This window comes from Pongo abelii, chromosome 1, assembly GCF_028885655.2.
Source record: "Pongo abelii isolate AG06213 chromosome 1, NHGRI_mPonAbe1-v2.0_pri, whole genome shotgun sequence".
In the NCBI taxonomy this organism is placed as follows: domain Eukaryota; kingdom Metazoa; phylum Chordata; class Mammalia; order Primates; family Hominidae; genus Pongo; species Pongo abelii.
The window spans coordinates 83,472,738-83,493,512 of NC_071985.2; the positions used below are offsets into that span (position 1 = coordinate 83,472,738).

The 20,775-nt window shown below is 37.3% G+C and overlaps 1 pseudogene; it reads right to left on the bottom strand.

Moving 5' to 3' along the window:
* Positions 1–2,338: 2,338 nt before the first annotated feature.
* The window catches only part of LOC100432316 (flavin-containing monooxygenase 5-like), a 36,512-nt pseudogene continuing 18,075 nt past the window's right edge, over positions 2,339–20,775 (bottom strand).

Sequence of the window (20,775 nt, forward strand, 5' to 3'; positions counted from 1 at the left end):
TAGGTGACTTCATTGTTTTGAAGCAGTTACGTGGCCCTACCTACCTATCAGAGAGTGCTCAATATTCATAAATTATACACAGCTGAGGTAGCGTTTTTAAAAATGTATCTCAAATGCACCTTATTTTACTCAGTGGGATTCACTTTACTTTCATCTGCTTATTAATTGTAATCTGCTTCTTACAAAATTCCTTTGTGTTTGGAATTCTTATTGCTTTTTTTTTCATTAATCAAATAAATGTTTATGGAGCTCCTACTATGTGATGTTTATTTTTCTAGGTGGTGGAGATAAAAAGAGGAAAAGACATGGTCTCTGCCCTTTAATGGATAGTAGAAAACAGACAATGACAATACACTGCAAGATACTGTACTATGTTTCTAAAGATGGTATGTGCAGTAATGCCAAGGGGAGGGGACACCTATGCTGAGTATGGAGTTTGCCCATCTAGTTGTCATCTAGTGAATCACTGCCACTTGGTCAGAATCTATCTCCTACGGTAGTTCAAGTTGGAAAATGTAGTAAAATATTCTGAAATTGCTGTCTGTATAAAACATCACATCATCCCTGTTCTCAGTTTTTAAGTTTCTTTAGTCCATGGCATAGAAATAGCCAAATTCAAAAAGTCCATAAGCCTAAGAATATGCTTCCAACATCATATTCTTTGTTGTGTTTGCTGTCATCCTGACATGAAGGTGATTGAGAAGATTTTAAGATGAGGTCATCATTTCTTTAATTTGAAGCATCTGCAGTACACATAGGTAATGGAGTGAGGAGTGGACTAACTGTACCATGTGTGGGTGTTACAAAGCAAGTGGAAAGGCATCATTTGCATTTCAGGTCCAATCAGGAAGCTACCCTGGGAGCCAGGGGCAGAAGAGAGAACAAAGTGGTATCTGGAGAATGCAGATAGCTGGGACAGAGCTCAGGGGAGATAGACGTAGCCTCAGGGCCATGCAGGGGTAGAGAAAGCCATACCTAAGGAAATACGTGGCAGAGGCATAGCAGAAAACTTTAGAATAAGAGGATTATAAATTGAGTTAAAGAGGACTCAGCACTTATCTTTTGAGTGAACAAAAATAGACCAAGAATTTATTGTAATCTTTTTATAAAGAAGTAGATTTCTAAGATTTCACAGAAGAAACGTGGTTTTTGTCTCTGTGTGCTGCATGAAAACCAGAGCCCCTCTATATGATTTAGTGTGAGCATTTTTGGAGACATCTGTCCAGATCTTAGCAATTATCTTAACTGCCGCCTCTCAATTCAAGGACTCGGTTTCCAGCAGCCATGTAAGTATAAAACAAATCTGCCCTCTGAAGAAAGCCATAGTTACTTGCTTTAGAGATGAGAATTTGACCCAGGTGAGTCAATTACAGACCCTTCACTGGGAATTTAGAACAGAAACTGAGGAACATTTAACTTCTCTCATGTGTTGGACCTGCAACTTTTGCTGGGAAGCTATGGGCAGCCGTGTTCTACCTTACAGGCTGGGAGCAGAGGAAGCTGCTCTATGCAGAAAGTAGAGAAGGAAACAGCTGTCAGAACAGAGACCTGAGAGGGAGAGGGTCCTGCCTGGGTTTCAAGCAGCTTTCCAGTTTCTGGAGCCAGTCCTTGAGGCTAGACTGTGCCTGGCCTGTTAGTCCTGCATGCTTATCAAAATGCCCTCTTTTTTGCCTAATTTAGCTCTGTACAACAGCGGACCTGGAAAATATGGCATTCATGCTTGATTTAACTGTATAATAAACCATAGATAGTTCTTATATCAAAGTGAGGATTCCATCATTTGCAGCTAATCCCTCTGTTGTCTCACAAAGAACTCATGTGCCATTGATGTCATCAAATACCTGGGCCCACCTGATGACCATAGTCATGGTCTGGAGTTTGGGTTAGGTATGGAACGCCCTCTACAGAATGCTGCTATCTTCTGGCTTTCAGTCAGAGTATGCTGGGTTTTACAGAGTAATACACATATTTTAAACAACTTTGTCTTAATTTTGGTGTTTGAAGAATTACTCTACTAATGATTTTGTCAATCACACATTAATAGCTGCTGACATTTATCTGTGCTGGTTATTACTGTGCTCAGTATTTGACACAGATTATTTATTCCCACAGCAGCCTTATGAGGACTGTACCATCATAGTCCCTGTTTTCCTAGTAAGCAAACATAAGCCCAGAGAAGTTAAATGAGTAGCACAATATTACTCTGCTAGAAAGTCATAGAGCCACGATGCAAACCCACTTCCCTCAGACTCTGATCTCACCTACTAATGTTCTATTGTCCTGAAGACCCTTCCTTGCTCTCCACAGCTGGGTTGGGGAATATGCTGAGGGCATGTCTTTAAGTTTCCAGTGGAAGCTTCACTTTGGGGTCGAAGCCACTCCAACGGTTGTCTTCTCTTCCTTTTCTACCACCAACATTCTTTTCCCAATGACTGGCTGTTGTTGTTACTCTTCTCCTGAGTTGTGTGGGGTCATTACTGCAGAGATGCAAGGGCACCCCTTGGATATCTGGAGAAAGACAAAAACAAACAAACAAACAAACAAAAAAACCCTGCTCTTTGAAGTTTGCTCCTAAAATCCAAAACTAAAGACATCAAGATACAATAAAGGAAATACTTGAATGCAGTCTGTGTAACTCCCTGAAACAGTCACAGGCAACGTCTATCACAGTATCTAACATTAACTAAGCTTACCTAGCGGCTGAAATGGACCCTACTGAGATACCTTGTCAGGCAGCATGTTGCGCTGAAACCAATGCATTCAAATCGGAGTTTAAACTTCATCCAGGGTCATGAATGAGCTATTCATGAATGAGACAGCCCAGGATCCTTAATAGATTTTGGTGGCTTTAATATGTGAATCTATAAATGTGTTTTTTTCTTGAACTTCTAAAACTCCTTAATCTACACACTCACTCCAACAATTTACTGAGTGTTTCTTAATCTTGGCTAACAGACAGATGCACTACTTTTACTTTTTGTTTATAAATTTAGTTTTAGTTTTTCAGTATATAAATTTTGTATGGCTCAAAAATGGACACTATATAACCAGGCACACAGTGAGAAGTCTTCCTGTCTAGTTTCATTGATATCCACTTTTAATAGTTTATTGAGTGTCCTTGTAGTGCTTTTTAAAATGTAAATGCAAACAAAAATAAACATAGACTCTTATTCGTACCTTTTCTACTCCTAAGGTAGTATATTATTTACACTGTTCTGTACTTTTTTCTACTGAACAAATATCTTAGAGTTTGCTTCATGTTATCTTATTTTTTCTGGCAGTTGTATCACATTCCACTGTGTGGCTGCACCCATAGTTATTAAATCAGTATGCTATAGATAGATATTTGGAATTCGGGATACACCTGATGCTTTGCAATTATAAACAATGCTGCAATAAATAATCTAAATGAGCTTTCTGTACATGAAAAATAATTCTTGAGAATCTGTGATGTTTACTTAAATTATTTTAATTATCTGGTTACTTATGTACGGACATTAAAACCAGTTATAAATTTTTTATAATAATAACTCTTACATAACAAATTTTAAATTTTAGTGAAAACAAACCTCTAACATTAATTTAACTAATAGATGCCAGTTTGATGAAAGTATAAAGCTGCTCACAATAAGACCATGGTATCAAACCACTCCTGTTCTCTTGGCATCAATGTGACTTCATGAATGTGTGCTGTGTGATGAGCTGATTTTCTTTTACACAACTTTTTCTTTTTTTTTTTTATTATTATACTTTAAGTTCTAGGGTACATGTGCACAACATGCAGGTTTGTTACGTATGTATACATCTGCTGTGTTGGTTTGCTGCACCCATTAACTCATCATTTACATTAGGTATTTCTCCTAATGCTATCCCTCCTGCATACCCCCACCCCATGACAGGCCCCGGTGTGTGACGTTCCCCTTCCTGTGTCCAAGGGTTCTCATTGTTCAATTCCCACCTATGAGTGAAAACATGCAGTGTTTGGTTTTCTTTCCTTGCGATAGTTTGCTCAGAATGATGGTTTCCAGCTTCATCCATGTCCCTGCAAAAGACACGAACTCATCGTTTTTTATGGCTGCATAGAATTCCATGGTGTATATGTGACACATTTTCTTAATCCAGTCTATCATTGATGGACATTTGGGTTGGTTCCAAGTCTTTGCTATTGTGAATAGTGCCGCAGTAAACATACATGTGCATGTGTCTTTATAGCAGCATGATTTATAATCCTTTGGGTATATACCCAGTAATGGGATCGCTGGGTCAAATGGTATTTCTAGTTCTAGATCCTTGAGGAATCACCATACTGTCTTCCACAATGTTTGAACTAGTTTACATTCCCACCAACAGTGTAACAGCATTCCTATTTCTCCACATCCTCTCCAGCACCTGTTGTTTCCTGACTTTTTAATGATCACCATTCTAACTGGTGTGAGATGGTATCTCATTGTGGTTTTGATTTGCATTTCTCTGATGGCCAGTGATGATGAGCATTTTTTCATATGTCTGTTGGCTATAGAAATGTCTTCTTTTGAGAATTGTCTGTTCATATCCTTTCCCCACTTTTTGATGGAGTTGTTTGATTTTTTTCTTGTAAATTTGTTTAAGTTCTTTGTAGATTCTGGATATTAGCCCTTTGTCAGATGAGCAGATTGCAAAATTTTTCTCCCATTCTGCAGGCTGCCTGTTCACTCTGATGGTAGTTTCTTTTGCTGTGCAGAAGCTCTTTAGTTTAATTAGATCCCATTTGTCTATTTTGGCTTTTGTTGCCATTGCTTTTGGTGCTTTAGTCGTGAAGTCCTTGCCCATGCCTATGTCCTGAATGGTATTGCCTAGGTTTTCTTCTAGGGTTTTTATGGTTTTATGTCTAACATTTAAGTCTTTAATCCATCTTGAATTAATTTTTGTATAAGGTGTAAGGAAGGGATCCAGTTTCAGCTTTCTACATATGGCTAGCCAGTTTTCCTAGCACCATTTATTAAATAAGGAATCCTTTCCCCATTTCTTGTTTTTGTCAGGTTTGTCAAAGATCAGATGGTTGTAGATGTGTGGTGTTATTTCTGAGGCCTCTGTTCTGTTCTATTGGTCTATATCTATGTTTTGGTACCAGTAACATGATGTCTTGGTTACTGTGGCCTTGTAGTATAGTTTGAAGTCAGGTAGCATGATGCCTCCAGCATTGTTCTTTTTGCTTAGGATTGTCTTGGCAATGCGGGTCCTTTTGGGGTTCCATATGAACTTTAAAGTAGTTTTTTCCAATTCTGTGAAGAAAGTCATTGGTAGCTTGATGGGGATGGCATTGAATCTATAAATTACCTTGGGCAGTATGGCCATTTTCACAATATTTATTCTTCCTATCCATGAGCATGGAATGTTCTTCCATTTGTTTGTGTCCTCTTTTATTTCATTGAGCAGTGGCTTGTAGTTCTCCTTGAAGGGGTCCTTCACATCCCTTGTAAGTTGGATTCCTAGATATTTTATTCTCTTTGTAGCAATTGTGAATGGGAGTTCACTCATGATTTGGCTCTCTGTTTGTCTGTTATTAGTGTATAAGAATGCTTATGATTTTTGCACATTGATTTTGTATCCTGAGACTTTGCTGAAGTTGCTTATCAGCTTAAGTAGATTTTGGGCTGAGACAATGGGGTTTTCTAAATGTACAATCATGTCATCTGCAAACAGGGACAATTTGACTTCCTCTTTTCCTAATTGAATACCCTTTATTTCTTTCTCTTGCCTGATTTCCCTGGCCAGAACTTCCAACACTATGTTGAATAGGGGTGGTGATAGAGGGCATCCCTGTCTTGACAACTTTTCTCTGTTTGCACTATTACAAACACTTTGTTTAGCCTTCTCTTTGTTGCTCATCACTTACATGTTAAATTCTTCTCATTTGTTCTGAGACAATTAAAAATCTATGCCTGTTAGCATTGATGCCGTCATAAACACAAACAAATTTGGTCACTGGTCATCCAGCTGATATAGAATGCGCTTATATTGATTTTTGAGAGTAGCATGTCAATTCTTTTAGAGAAAAGTCATACATTCTCATAGAGAAGCCCTAATAAATGGATTACTATATGGTGAGAATCATGTCAGTGCCCATCCATGTGAGCCCTTTACTAGACCCTAAGCAAGAACTTTCCTCAGCACTGCTTTTTTATCATAATGACACAAGGCTGTGGCATCTAGTAAAGCTAGATGCATCGTGGCCCTGCCCCCAACCCCCAACAGCCCCTATCCTGACTTCTGTGCCTCTGTCTTTTACAGGTCTTCTGTTTGCAGAAGGACCTGTTGCTTCCTGCAGTCCTCCTATATTTTGCCTCCCATCTTGAGGCAGGGAGACCCAATAGTAGTTATTATCCTGCTGCTATTGACTTGGCAGACTGCCAGATTTTACCAGCATTGAGCCAGTGAAGTCCTGGGCAGCCAGTTTAGGCTGAAATAAGAGGGGACAAAAGGCAACCACAGAGGTGGGCTAGGTTCCTTAAATACAGGTAAAAAAAAATAAGTATAGTAATAAGGACTGGCAAGTGCAGGGAGGTAAGAGGTTGGGTCAACTGCCTAGTGAGTTGGTTCGCTTAAAGCTATGAGCAGGAAGTACTATTCCTCTTTCTGTAGGCTTTCTATACTGGGAGCAGTAGAGCCTAGGCTTTCTTAAAAAGCTCTGATTCCTTAAGAGAGAATACAGTGGTTGGGTTCCACGACTCCTCTTCCAACTCATATCCTCATCATTGTACTAAGCAGAGAGCAGATTGTGCTCCCTTGGGAATTCAGTACTTCTTGTGCCATGTGTCTAGTTCATCTTCTTAAAATCTTAAGTCTGGGATGCAGATGAGCAGTTAATTGTTTGGAAGAGAGTAGATGGAACATGGGATAATCCATGAAGGCAGAAGTCAGATGGTGGTGAAATCTCATAAGGTTAGGAAGTTTCCAGGTGTTTTTTGTTATCGGCAAAGGATTTGTCTCTTTAAGGAGAGGAGCCAGATAATGTTTTCTGCTCAGATGTTCTTTCTTGTTTCCTGGTTCTGAGAACAATAGGCTTTTAATTACTTCCTGCATGGTTGGAGTGGATCATAGATTCTCCAATAATGAGAGATGATAGAGGTGACAGTGGCACTTACAGGTGTGGGAAACAGTAGCAGAATCCACAGTTACTGTAAAGTGCTGTTCTGGTTGAAGTACAGTAATTGGCTACAAGCAGTCTGGTCAACATGACAGTGACCTGTGGATGTATCACCTATTTTTCCAGCCTTTAGCCTCTTTAGTTATTAAAGTCTTTATTATCTATTTCATATGTAATTAATTTTCAGTTGATTCTTCTTATAAATTCAAGTATGTTGAGACAAACTAAATTCCCAACAGTTGGGGGATTACTGAAATAAATTATGGAAGTTTACAACAAAATTGATGTAGTATGTTCCAATTTTTGCGAGAAAACAATTTGTGTATTTGTATGCATAAAAAGGAATCAGAAAAACTTTCCACCAAGTTGCTGACAGTCATTATTTCCCTCACTTCATTAAGGTCTCTGCTCGAATGTTCTTCCTCAAAGTTCTTCCTTGACCAGTCTGTTTGAGAAAGAAGTCCTCTTTATCTCTGTTCCAGGTCACTTCCTAGTCTCTTATCTTGCTTTATTTTTCTTATTGGTCTTTCCCCCCTCCATGATACTGTTTATTTATCTGTTGAATATTTTTCTCCCCCTAGAGTGTGTAGCTCACAGGAAGAGATTTTGACTTACTTGTTTACTGCTATATTCGTAGTGCCTAGAACAGTGTCTGGAGCTCAGGAAATGTTTGTTGCAGTGATGAATAAATAAATAAATAAATGAAATTGCGTAAGTGGAAAATATTGCTAGCACAGTGTTAGAAAAGTGGTGCTTCCTTGGGGATCAGAATAGGTTCATGCTTCAACTGGTTTTGTCTGCTGTTTAAACAGGATGTCTAAGCCATAGGGAAGGATTATCTAAGGGGAGGATTTTCTGAGAACATAAGAATATATTATGTTTTGAATTTTACACAGGTGGGGTACCAAGGTGATAAGCCATTGTGATACCCACTTGAATTCCAGCAAACTGGGGAAACTGTACACCTGTGACTCCCAGTCTTTGAAGGGTCATCATATGAGTGTGAAGCTACTGTATGGTGAACAGTGCAGGTCAGCAGGTCTCCCACCTCCTGCAGCATTACAGCCACATAGACATATTTCCTGATTGACCGGAGTTTCCTTCAAGCCTTTGGAAACAGAGATAGGGCAGCTGTGTCAGAGGCATGTGAACCAGAGCAACTCCATCTTGAACAGGAGCTGGTTAAAATGAGGCTGAGACCTACTGGGCTGCATTCTCAGATGGTTAAGGCATTCTAAATCACAGGATGAGATAGGAGGTCAGCACAAGAAACAGGTCATAAAGACCTTGCTGATAAAGCATGTTGCAGTAAAGCAGCTGGCTAAAACGCCACCAAAACCAAGATAGCCACGAAAGTGACCTCTCTGATCGTCCTCACTGCTTTACTCCCACCATAACAATTTATGCTATGACAGTTTACAGATGCCATGGCAATGTCAGGAAGTTACCCTATATGGTCTAAAAAGGGGAGGCATGAGGAATCCACCCCTTGTTTAGCATATAATCAAGGAATAACCATAAAAATGGGCAACCAGCAGGCATCGGGCTGCTCTGTGGAGTAGCCATTCTTTTATTTCTTTACTTTCTTAACAAACTTCCTTTCACTTTCCTCTATGGACTTGCCCTGAATTCTTTTTTGCACAAGATCCAAGATCCAAGAACCCTCTCTTGGGGTCTGGATCAGGACTCCATTCCTGTAACAGCTGTGTGATTTGACCCGTACAATCTACTCTGGATGTTACTGGGTCTTAGTGCCTATTAACCGTGGTGCCTTAAGGCAGCCAACTTGACATATGTGTCTCATCACTCAAACAAGAAGAGATATTAATGCTTCCTGGCATCTAAAGGCATTATATAGAATAATTAGTTCATGTTTCAAATGTTTCATATTTATAGGTATCCTTATTTTGAAATAGATTCCTTTAAAGATTCAGGAAAAGCCACATGTCAAAACTACTAAGCTTGTAATGTGTTTTCTTACTCATTTATTCCCCTCAGGCATCGGCCTGCCCAGTGGGAGTGATTTAATCAGGAGTGTTAGTCAAGACTTCAATGGGTTCATTTCTTTGCTGGGTGTTGTTTGAGAAAAGAGAGACTGTCAAGGCTTTTTTATTCCTTATAAAAAAGGATTCATTTGTTCTGAGGGGGTCTCTCTGAAGTAGACCAAACCATTCTCAGCAACGCTAATCTTATTGTGTGTATTTATCTGGGGGTTTCTAATAGAGTCAAATAGTTTATTCATCCAGAAAGGACAGATCCTAGAGTTCACATCTAGTCCTGGCTCTGCAAATACCTTGGGTCACTTCCTCACCCTATAGTGTCTGAGACATCTAGAAAACCAAGGACAGCAGAATATTCTTTAGCCCATCCCTGAATTCACAGGTTGCTGCTGCCCAAGTGCCTTTGGAATAAAAAAGGTGTTTGAAGACTTTGAGCCACATCCTCATTTCTAATACAACTTTTATTTCTAGGGTCAGTTTGACAAATTTTGTTTCACTTTTATGAAATAATATATCATCAAAATTAACTTTTTTTGGTGGGCATATTTAGTGTGCTGAAGAGCTATAAATATTGAGAGGCACTTTAATTCAGAATATTGTATACACTAATGTATACACACACTAATCTCCCTAAGAATTGAAAATGTAGAGTTTAGGAAGTTTAGAAGTATCTGCTTTGGAGATTTCCTGGTCTTGGATTGAATAAACATTCAGGCACATCACATGACTGCAGGGGGGCTTCTGTTCCTGGGCTGGCTCAATAGCTCTGTGCCTGCCATTTTTCAAAGATTGAGATCTAACTTGCACTATTTTTTTTTTGAGACAGGGTCTCTCTTTGTTACCCAGACTGGAGTGCAGTGAAGCAATCATGACTCACTGAAGCCTCAATCTCTTGGGCTCCAGAGATCTGTCACCTCAGCCTCCCGCATCGCTGGGACTACAGGAAAGAGCCATAGCACCTGGCTGTAACTTGCACTTTGACTTCCTCAGGAGAATAAGGATGCAACAGAGAATGATAGTAATCGTGATATCTAGCACTTATAAGGCACAGTGCTGAGGCATACCACTCATGCTTTATTCATTTACTCTTTGCAACTCCTCTGTGGGGTAGGGACTGTTATCCACATGTCACAGATGAGACACAGAGACTCATTTGGGTGAGGTAATTTACCCCTTGTTACTTAACAGTAAGAGGTAGAACTGGGATTTGAACCCATGTCAGTCTGGCTTTGGAGCCTGAGGCTTTCAGCAACAGTATGTGTCTAGACCCCTCCCACTGCTTACATTTTTGGGGACTGAATTTGAACGAAGAGTTAAGTATGATGCTATTAAGACTTTATCCTAGAAGGTCTGAATAGGGCAGCTGAAAGTGATTTAGGATATATCATATACTGCACATATTTTTGCTATAACATTTAAATATTAAATATTACCTTTTTTGGATGAATAAAGACATCAAAAAGGAATTTAAAATAAAAAATATGAAGGAAGAAGGGATACTAATGGCTAATCAAATAGCATGACAGGTTTTTATTTTAAAGATGGCGTTTGGTCTTGAACTACTGACTTCAAGTGATCTGCCTGCCTTGGCTTCCCAAGGTACTGGGACCAGCCTGGCCAACATGGTGAAACCTCGTCTCTACTGAAAATACACAAAATTAGTTGGGTGTGGTAGCACATGCCAGTAATCCCAGCTACTTGGAAAGCTGAGGCATGAGAATCACTTGAACCTAGGAGGTGGGGGTTGTGGTGAGCTGAGATTGCACCACTGCACTCCAGCCTGCCTGGGCAACAGAGTGAGACTGTTTCATAAAAAAACGAAAAGAAAGAAAAAGAAAAAAATTGGCATTTGGCTGGCTCTTATGAAGCCCTTTTTCCCATTTGCTTTCCTGGCTTGGAGACCATGAAGCTCTACCAGCCATAACTTTGTGATGCTTTTTGGGGCAGCATTTTCCTTTTATCTACACTGACTCATAAACAGCAGTTCTCAGAAAATGGTGGACTCAGTCTAGTGATGGTGGGGTGTTGAATGAAGGGAGCGTTTGGGAATGAGGATGGCATTCTGAGAGGTGTTGTATCCACAAATAAAGCTCTGCAGGTTCAGCAAAACTAGGAAGAAGTATTGACAGTGTAGTTTTTTTATGTGCTTTACAGATTCAGTTTATCAAAGGATCAGGTATTAGAAGTAGGAAAAATGTGACAAAATAGAGCTGAAATACATGAATGATAACTAGAATCTAGGAAATTAATTAAAAGCTGAGTAAATCAATCTGCCCTTCATCTTCTGTTCTTAGAAGAGAATTTGACACAATCAAATGAAGAAAGACATGGTCCAATGTCAGGAAAATAATAGGGGATTTTTCAGAACAACAGAAATGTCCAGTATTGGTGGTTTGCTTAAATAATTTATAAGCAAGTCACAAGAGTATGTATGGTATAATACCATGTTGGAAGAAGAAATAATGTAGACATTCTCAAGGTACTATGACATAATATCAGTTGGAAACACAAATGAGCTTGCCAACTGCAAAGTTATCTATCTTGGTTTCTTATAAATTTTCTTTACACTAGAGAATATAGAATCAGGATCACAAATGGGCCACATAAATGTGATTGATACTTAACAGCTTGTCATGTTAACAGCTAACATTTACTAACATAGCCACCTTTTTGAGTGCTCATGCTGTGGCAGGTACTATTTTAAACATCTTTAACTTATTTAAAGTGAGGTAGGCACTATATTATCACTCACATTTTATAGACAAGGAAACCGAACATAATGAGAGCAAATAACTCACCTATGATCACAGAGCTGGCAAGTAGGAGAGCCAGGATTTGAACTCAAGCTGCCTGGCTGTAGAACACAGGATCTTAGAAACAAAACTGTTCTGCCTCTTGTATAAATAAGCAACAGGGAGTATCCAGGTATCCAGATAGTATGTCAAGTTTACACAAATATGAAAATAGAGGACCACCCCAAACCCTAGAATAAATTTCCAAGAGTCTCTTAAGATCTAGGTAGATCAAGTATTTTAGAGAAACTTAGATTCTGCTACTTCTTAAGTAGTTGTCATCATTGAGTACTTATACAACCAACCAATACATACACTAAAGAACCTGCCAACTGAATGTGCAGAATGGTGAAATAATCAGCTAATTCAGTGAAAAATTTCCTCAAATTGTTATTTGCTCCATTATACCATATTATTTTTCTAATATTTCACCCTGTAACAAAGTTATAGTAATACTGTTATAGACTCAAATCACCTCAAGCCCATAAGCATAAATTTTGATAGTTAATTATCTCTAAAATGATGAGAATCATTAATACTATTAAAGAAGCAAATCCTGGGGCAGCTGTTAATAATTTGAATTTTTAGAATTTTCAACAGTTTTAATTTTCTTTTCTGAAGAAAGTTCAGAAAAAAGTATTTAGAATGATGTGAACTTTTAATAAAAGGGTAATTTCTGAAAAATACTTGCTAATAAACACATATACTTAGGAAGCTAATATAAATGTAATATATACTAATATATACTTAAGACAGAAATGCCTTAGGCTTAGGCTGCTAAGTCTGCTGAATTTTCTTTTATGAGGTTAACCACCTCAAAGTCATAAAAAAGTGTTCTGTTATTCTGAATTGGTTTCTGACCTATTTCCTAAATTATAACTTAGTAAACAGTGTGTATGTGTTGGTTGGTTGGATAAGTAGTCAATCTAAAACTCTTTGAAATTTTTGCCTAGGCTATAATTAATGGAAGTGAATGAAAAGGAAAAGGAGGGGACTTTTACTGGAGCAGTCAGGGAAGAAGTAAAAGAGGCCCCAGTTGGAATAGAAGTGTGAAAATGAATGTACTCAGGTAATGGAACAAGGAGACAAGCAAGAGCTCCAGTCCACAGCTTTACTTAGGAGAGAAGCTTAAGATAAAGCTGACAGTCTGTTCCTCAGTGGGCTTACAGTTTAGAGTCCTGACTCTTGAGGTATCTGTACTATGACCTGGCTTTGTGTAGATAGCTTTGTCTTGCTTTAAGAAAAATTGATAATTAAATTCTGTTAACATCTTCACACCTTCCATTATTTTGGGATTGTGGATGCCAATCTCTCACTGAGGTTGAAATTTAGTAATACAGAACTTGAAATATTGTCATAGTCACAGATTTCTAGTGAAAACATTCTAGCAAATAGGAAAAACATAGTTTCATAAACCTTAATTTATAAAGTGTTTAGGAATAATGAACAGAATCTCTCTTTTTCTCACCTAGAAATCCTTAAGGGTAGCTGAGATATTATGTAAACTTCTGTCTTGTAAACTTTATCCCCTATCCTCAAAAAGGGGATGCTGGTAGAACTCCTATGGAAATAAAATTAGGATTTAATGCTCCTGCATCAAGATCCTCTAAGTTTTTATCTAGTAGTGAGGAGTCTCCAATTCTTCCCATTCTTCATGAGAGACTACTAAGGTGCTGTGGATCAGAGTGGAAGTGTGGGTAAGGTGGTAGGATCTCACTTGGTGTTCTTATAGCTCTTCACTTGGTATTTCACTTTTCTCCCCCATAGATTTTCTTTTTTTTCTACCTCCTTTGGTACCACAATAGTCCTGATTTCACATGTGTTTGTAGCCTGTCCTTCCATCCTGGTTCTTCCATCTCCAAAATTTCTCATTACTGTGCTTTGTTTTGGCGTTTGGGGTAATAATTGCTCACAGCCCTTAAATCCCTTCTGAGTTCAGAAACAAGTCAGAATTAAGACACAGGAGTCAGGCATATGGTAGTGAAAACACCAATTTTATTTCTGATGAAGTTGAAGATAGATTGTGGCTTTGATATGCAGCTGCAGTTGGTCTTTCTAGTAGTTCTTCCTAAGTCTTGAACCTAAGGAGACCCACCAAGGGAGACTTTAGGTTTGCAGAGCAGATGCATTTACCCAAAATTGCTGTCACACATATGGGAACCAATAGTCAGGGAATGAAAGACAGAGACATCAGATGCATGAAGAACCTTTACTCTGCTTGATGAAGAGAGGAGAGACCCCAGTGAATGTCAGAATCAACACTCCCAAATAGGATGCAAAGGTGGAAGCATGCCTCTAGTGGAGGCTTCCTCATAGTGCAGTAGACCAGCATCATGCATGCTTTCTCTTGACATAGTTCTATCTCCATCTATGGCTGCCACTGTGAAACTACTCAGTTTACTGTTAAATAGTTCTAATTATTTGGAGCTGCTTTTTAAAAGTGGGTTCTACCTTAGAAGAAAAAATGGGCCTCATCCAATTTCAAACCACTGGCCCTTTGGACACAGAAGTCAAAGATCAAGGTGATAGCACCACAGCAAAGCTATAGATTTTTCAAAAGTGTAATTTTGGAGTTTTAACCCAGAATAACTGGAGCATTTCACTCTTCCTCTTCCTCTATATCTCTTCTTCCTCCTTAAACTTATATCTTTAAAGTGTTTAAAACATTTTGTTTTAAAATGTTTTAAAACATATTGCCTATTTATTTTAAAAAGATAATATGGTTTTAAAGTCATATTACCTAAGCAAAAAGAACAAAGCTGGAGACATTACATTACCTGACTTCAAACTATACTACAAGGCTATAGTAACCAAAAAAGCATGGTACAGGTACAAAAACAGACACATAGACCAATGGAACAGCATAGAGAACCCAGAAATAAAGCCACACACCTACAGCCATCTGATCTTTGACAAAGTTACAAAAATAAGTAATGGGGAAAGAACTTCCTATTTAACAAATGGTGCTGGGATAGCTGGCTAGCCATATGGAGAAGATTTCAACTGGACCCCTACCTATCATTATGTACAAAAATTAACTCAAAATGGATTAAAGACTTAAATGTAAGACCTCAAACTAAAAGTCCTAGAAGAAAACATAGGAAATACCCTTCTCAATATCTGCTTGGCAAAAAAAAATTGTGGCTAAGTCCTCAAAAGCAATTGGAACAAAAACAAAAAATTGACAAGTGGGACCTACTTAAACTAAACAGCTTCTGCACATCAAGAGAAACTATCAATAAGTAAACAGACAACCTACAGAATGAGAGAAAAGTTTCAAAAACTATGCATCTGACAAAAGTCTAATAACCAGAGTCTATAAGGAACTTAAACAAATCAACAAGCAAAAAACAACCCCATTAAAATGCAGGCAAAGGACATGAACAGACACTTCTCAAAATAAGACATTTGCTGACAAGTGTTTTATTATTGATTATGTGATTGATTTTAGATTATGTCCCATGTGGTAATAAGAAGAATGTATATTCTGTTGTTTTTCAGTGGAAAGTTCCGCGTATATCACATATATTTAGAATAGTTAGATTTTCTTGTTGAATTGAACCCTTTACCATTATATAATGCCTCAAATTTACAAGGGAAAAATCCAACAACCTCAAAGAAAATGGGCAAAGGACATGAACAGACACTTTTCAAAAGAAGACATACACGTGGCCAACAATCATATGAAAAAAACTTCAACATCACTGATAATTAGTGACATGCAAATCAAAACCACAATGAGACACCATATCACATGTTATCAAAAAATAACATGCTGGCAAGGTTGTGTAGAAAAAGGAAGGCTTATATACTGTTGATGGGAGTGTAAATTAGTTCAGCCATTGTGGAAGAAGTGTGGTGATTCCTCAAAGACCTTAAGAAAGAAATACCATTTGATCCAGCAATCCCACTACTGAGCATACACCCAAACAATTGTGAATCATTCTGTTTTAAAGACACATGCACGTGTATATTCATTACAGCACTGTTCACAATAGCAAAGACATAGAATCAACGGAAATGCCATCAATGATAGACTGGATAAAGAAAATGTGGTATATATACAACATGAAATACTACGCAGCCATTAAAAAGAATGAGATCATGTCCTTCGCAGGGACATGGTTGGAGCTGGAGTCCATTATCCTTAGCAAAGTAACACAAGAACAGAAAACCAAATCCTTCATGTTCCCACTTATAAGTGGGAGCTAAGTGATGAGAACACATGGACACATAGAAGGGAACAACACACACTTGGGCTGATAAAAGGGTAGAGGGTGGGAGGAGGGAGAGGATCAGGAGAAATAACTAATGAGTACAAGGCTTAATACCTGGGTGATGAAATAATCTGTAAAACAAACTCCCATGACACAAGTTTCCCTATGTAACAAACCTGCATATGTAACCCTGAACTTAAAAGTTAAAAAAAGACATACATGCAGCCCACAAATATATGAAAAAAAAAATGCTCATCATTACTAATCATTAGCGAAATGCACATCAAAACCACAATGAGATAACATCTTACACCAGTCAGAGTGGCTTTTGTTGAAAAGTAAAAAAATAACAGATGTTGGAGAGGCTGCAGGGTAAATGGAAAGCTTATATGCTGTTGACAGGAATGTAAATTAGTTCAACTACTGTGGAGAGCAGTTTATAGTTTTCTCAAGGAGCTAAGAGTTGAACTACCATTTGACACAGCAATTCCTTTACTGGATACATACCCAAAGGAAAATAAATTGTTCTACCAAAAAGACACGTGCATCCGTATGTTCGTTGCAGTGCTATTCACAATAGCAAAGACATGGAATCAACTCATGCCTATCAATGGTGAGTTGGATATAGAAAATAGGATACATATATACCATGGAATACTATGCAGCCATAAAAAAGAACAAAATCAGGCTCTTTGCAGCAACATGGATGTAGCTGGAAGCCATTACCCTAAGTAAACTAACAGAGGAATGGAAAACCAAATACCACATGTTCTCACTTATAAATAGGAGCTAAACACTGGGTACACATGAACATAAAGATGGAAAGAATAGATACCGGGGAATACAAGAGGTGGGGAATACAAGAGGTGGGGAATAGGGGATCAAGTGTGGAAAAACTACCTACTGGGTACTATGCCTATTACATGGATGACAAAATCATTTGTACTCCACACCTCAGCATCGCACACTATACCTTTATAACAAATCTGCACGTGTACTCCTAGATTCTAAGATAAAAGTTGAAAACAAATTTTGATCTTGGAAGGGGCTAAATAGACAAGTGACCCTGCTAGTTTGTTGTTGCTAAAAAAATGGTAAAGGTTAGCTATTCTAATTAAATTTATTATTTTTGATAGATGTTTCTCAACTTTTAACGGTTTTTAGTTATTTTTTTCTTTTTCTCTTTTAGTTTTTAGAAACAAAGTCTCACTGTTATCCAGGCTGGAATGCAGTGATATGATCATATCTCACTGCAGCCTCAGACTCCTGGGCTGAAGCAATCCTTCCACCTCAGCCTCCTGATTAGCTAGAACTACAGGTGCACACCACCATGCACAATTAATTTTTCATTTATTTTTTGTAGAGATGAAGTTTTTCTATATTGCCCAGGCTAATCTTGAGCTCCTGGCCTCAAGAGAACCTCCTTCCTTGGCCTCCCAAAGCACTTGGATTACAGGCTTGAGCTATTGTGCTCAGCCGTTAACTGTTTTATAAATTGTAATCCCTTACAATAAGTTAACTCATTTTTATTGTCGTATATTTCAGAGTTTACTGTAAAGGGTTCAACAGGATGTTCAAATGAATATTATTTTGAAGGTTTGTTCAATATATTTTGGCACATTAAAATTCATTTGGCCATAATATAAAGAGTAGAATTTAGGGGCCTCAACCAGTCCTTTGCCTATGAGGAGCAGATTCAAAATAATTTACCAGAAATAATCTTAACCCCCAAAGCAAGCGCTCCTTGAACTCAGGTCTTAGGCGGGTGGGCTGAGCTTCTTTAGAGGCAGCTGCACAACCCAGTCTTTCAATTACACGAAGGGTTTGAGCCCCATTCTACTACAAGTTAAAGACCCTGTGATCAAAATTAACGTCTTAAAAATTGCTCCACTCTAGACACTTTCTGGGACTATGCTTTAAACATTTATAAAAATTTCTTTTGATGGAAATAATATTTAGCAAAGATTGTTACAACATAGTGTCCTCTATTATAAGAATCCCCTATAGAAAGTTCTTCCCTATTTTAATACCTAAGATAGTTACTATTCTCTTTAGCAATTGAATGGTTTTTATTTCATAAGTCTTACCATTTGCTTATTTAAGCTTTCCTTTTTGGTTTGGTTAATAAAAAGTTAAACTCGAATTTATGGCTTATCCGTGGCCCACATATAAATCATTATAGAGAATGTGTTTTTTCCTAAAATTGGGAATTGTGAAAATTCCCAATTTACAAGAGTTGAAGAAATAGTATAATTAACACTTGTATACTTATTTCCTAGAATTGCCAGTTGCTGATATTTTGTACCTTTTATTTTATCTCTCTTACACACACATACACCCTTTTTCTTGTACCTTTTGCAAATAAATTGCAGATATCATACTTTACTCATTCTACTTCTGCATACATCTCCCAAAAATAAGAATGTTTTACTATATAACTATAATACCTTTATTATATCAGAAAATATTAACATTAATTTAAAAAGATAATCGATTTTACAGTGTGCATTTAAGTTTCCCCATTTGTACCAAACTGTGAATCCATGTTCAAATATTGCATTTGGTCATTATGTCTTTTTAGTCACCATTATATAGAAAATTTTTCCTGGTCTTTTTTAGTTTAGTTTTTTCTTTTTCTTTTTTTTTTTTTTTCTTTTATTGTAATTATTATTATTATTATTATTATTATACTTTAGGTTTTATGGTACATGTTTAGTTTTTTATAGATGTCTTGAGAATGTTGCACTTTCTTCATTTTTCTGATTGTTCTTGATGATTAAATTCAAGTGAAACATTTTTTGCAACGATACTAGATAGGTAATGTTGGACTTCTCATTGCGTTAGGAGTTGCAAAATTTCAGGTTGGCCTTCTATTAATAGTGCTGTTTGATCACTTAGTTAAGATGATGACTGTCAGATTTTCCCATTGAAAAGACACATCTTCCTTTTGCGATAAATATGTTATCTGTGGGGTGATAATTTGAGACCATACAGTGTACTTTTGAGCTTTACTCTGGTTTAATTTTGCCTCCACCCTTTTAAAAATTGAATCCCATTTGTAATTACTGTTCATTGTCATATTATATGTAAGTACTTCTGTAAGTACTTCAAATTACTACTAAAATAAAGAAGAGATAAGATACACATTTTCAAACCTCGCTTCATATAAAGCATTTAGAAAAATCGCTATCAGAGTAATTTTTTTTTCATTTAAGTATTCATATATGAGCTAGTCTATCCCATAAATGTCTTCTCCCATATAATTGTCTTCATTTTGATATAATTCAAATAAAAATGAGTTGTTCTTCTCTAGCTCCTTAAACATCTATGTAAATGTGAGCTTGATAACATATTACTTGCATGGATGCCTAACATGGAAACAAAGAGAAAAAGGACAGCACAGACTAGAGGAAGAAGGTCTAGTGTGTTTGACCACACGGGTTCTCAGGGGTTTGAGGATCCAGTCTCTATGAGTAAGAATGGCCTTTTGGGCCCCGGTCTATTTCCCTGGTCCCTGTAGACAATATTGATATGCAGTGCAAGACCCATAGAAAATCTCTTTGGCTAACCTTGTATCCCAGAGGAGGAGAGAGAACAGGTTGGGTTTGACTCCTAATTCAGATGCAATTTCATCCATGTAGTCAATATATGGCACTCGATGTGTATCTCTTGGGCTTTTTGTAAACCTGGTATAAGAAGAAAATATTAGAAGCCCTGTGCCAGATTTCAGTCACTGTTCTCCTCTAAGTTTACAATGGAATTTGTTTCTGCTTCATTTATTGACTTCATTATCTTCTACTAACCAAATCATCCTCTTATCAAATTTCATGCACATGCCTTAATTTCCTTAGAAGAATACATTTCCTAAATAGAAGATGTGAATTCCTGATATCTTTAAAGTTCCCAAAGTACCAAGTAGAGTCATGTACACACAGAAAACGTTGGATGAGTGAATGGATGCAGTCTTAGATACTGATTCCCCTTCTAGACACAAAATGCAGTTTCATTACGTAAGCCTGGATGAGTGAGGAATATATGAGTTGAGTAGAGCGTTACACTCTGTTGCATACTTCATGCTTCCAAGCTACATGAACTATCTTTTCCATATATTAATCCTGGACACAAACTCTGCCCTTAAATAATATTCTTAGACAGTCATGAATTAGTTTTTGTTCACTTTTATGAGACTTGATCCACATACTTTGAAATTAAACATCACTCTGTTAAATAACTCTTGGGTAAAAGAGGAAACCAAATTGGAATTACAGACTATCTTAAAAATATCAAAACTTTTCAAAATGTTAGGGAGAGAAAAAAGTTAGTATTATTCAAGAAAAAATAATGTAAAGTAAATGCACAAAGTAGCCAGATAATGAAGTTTGAAAGGAACACAAAACAAAGCCAAGGAAAGTAGTAATAAGGCATTAAGGTGAAAGACTAAATTCATGAAAAAGGGGAATTGAAAAATCTCAAAGGTAGTTGCTTGAAAAATAAAAATAAACACAAAATAGAGAAATTTTTGAAGGTTTAGTCAAAAAAAGAAAAAGACAAATACTATACATATAAAAATAAATAAGAATTTTATACAAAAAATAAGAGCAATTAAGAAAATATTTTGCATAACTACAGGCTTAAAGTTT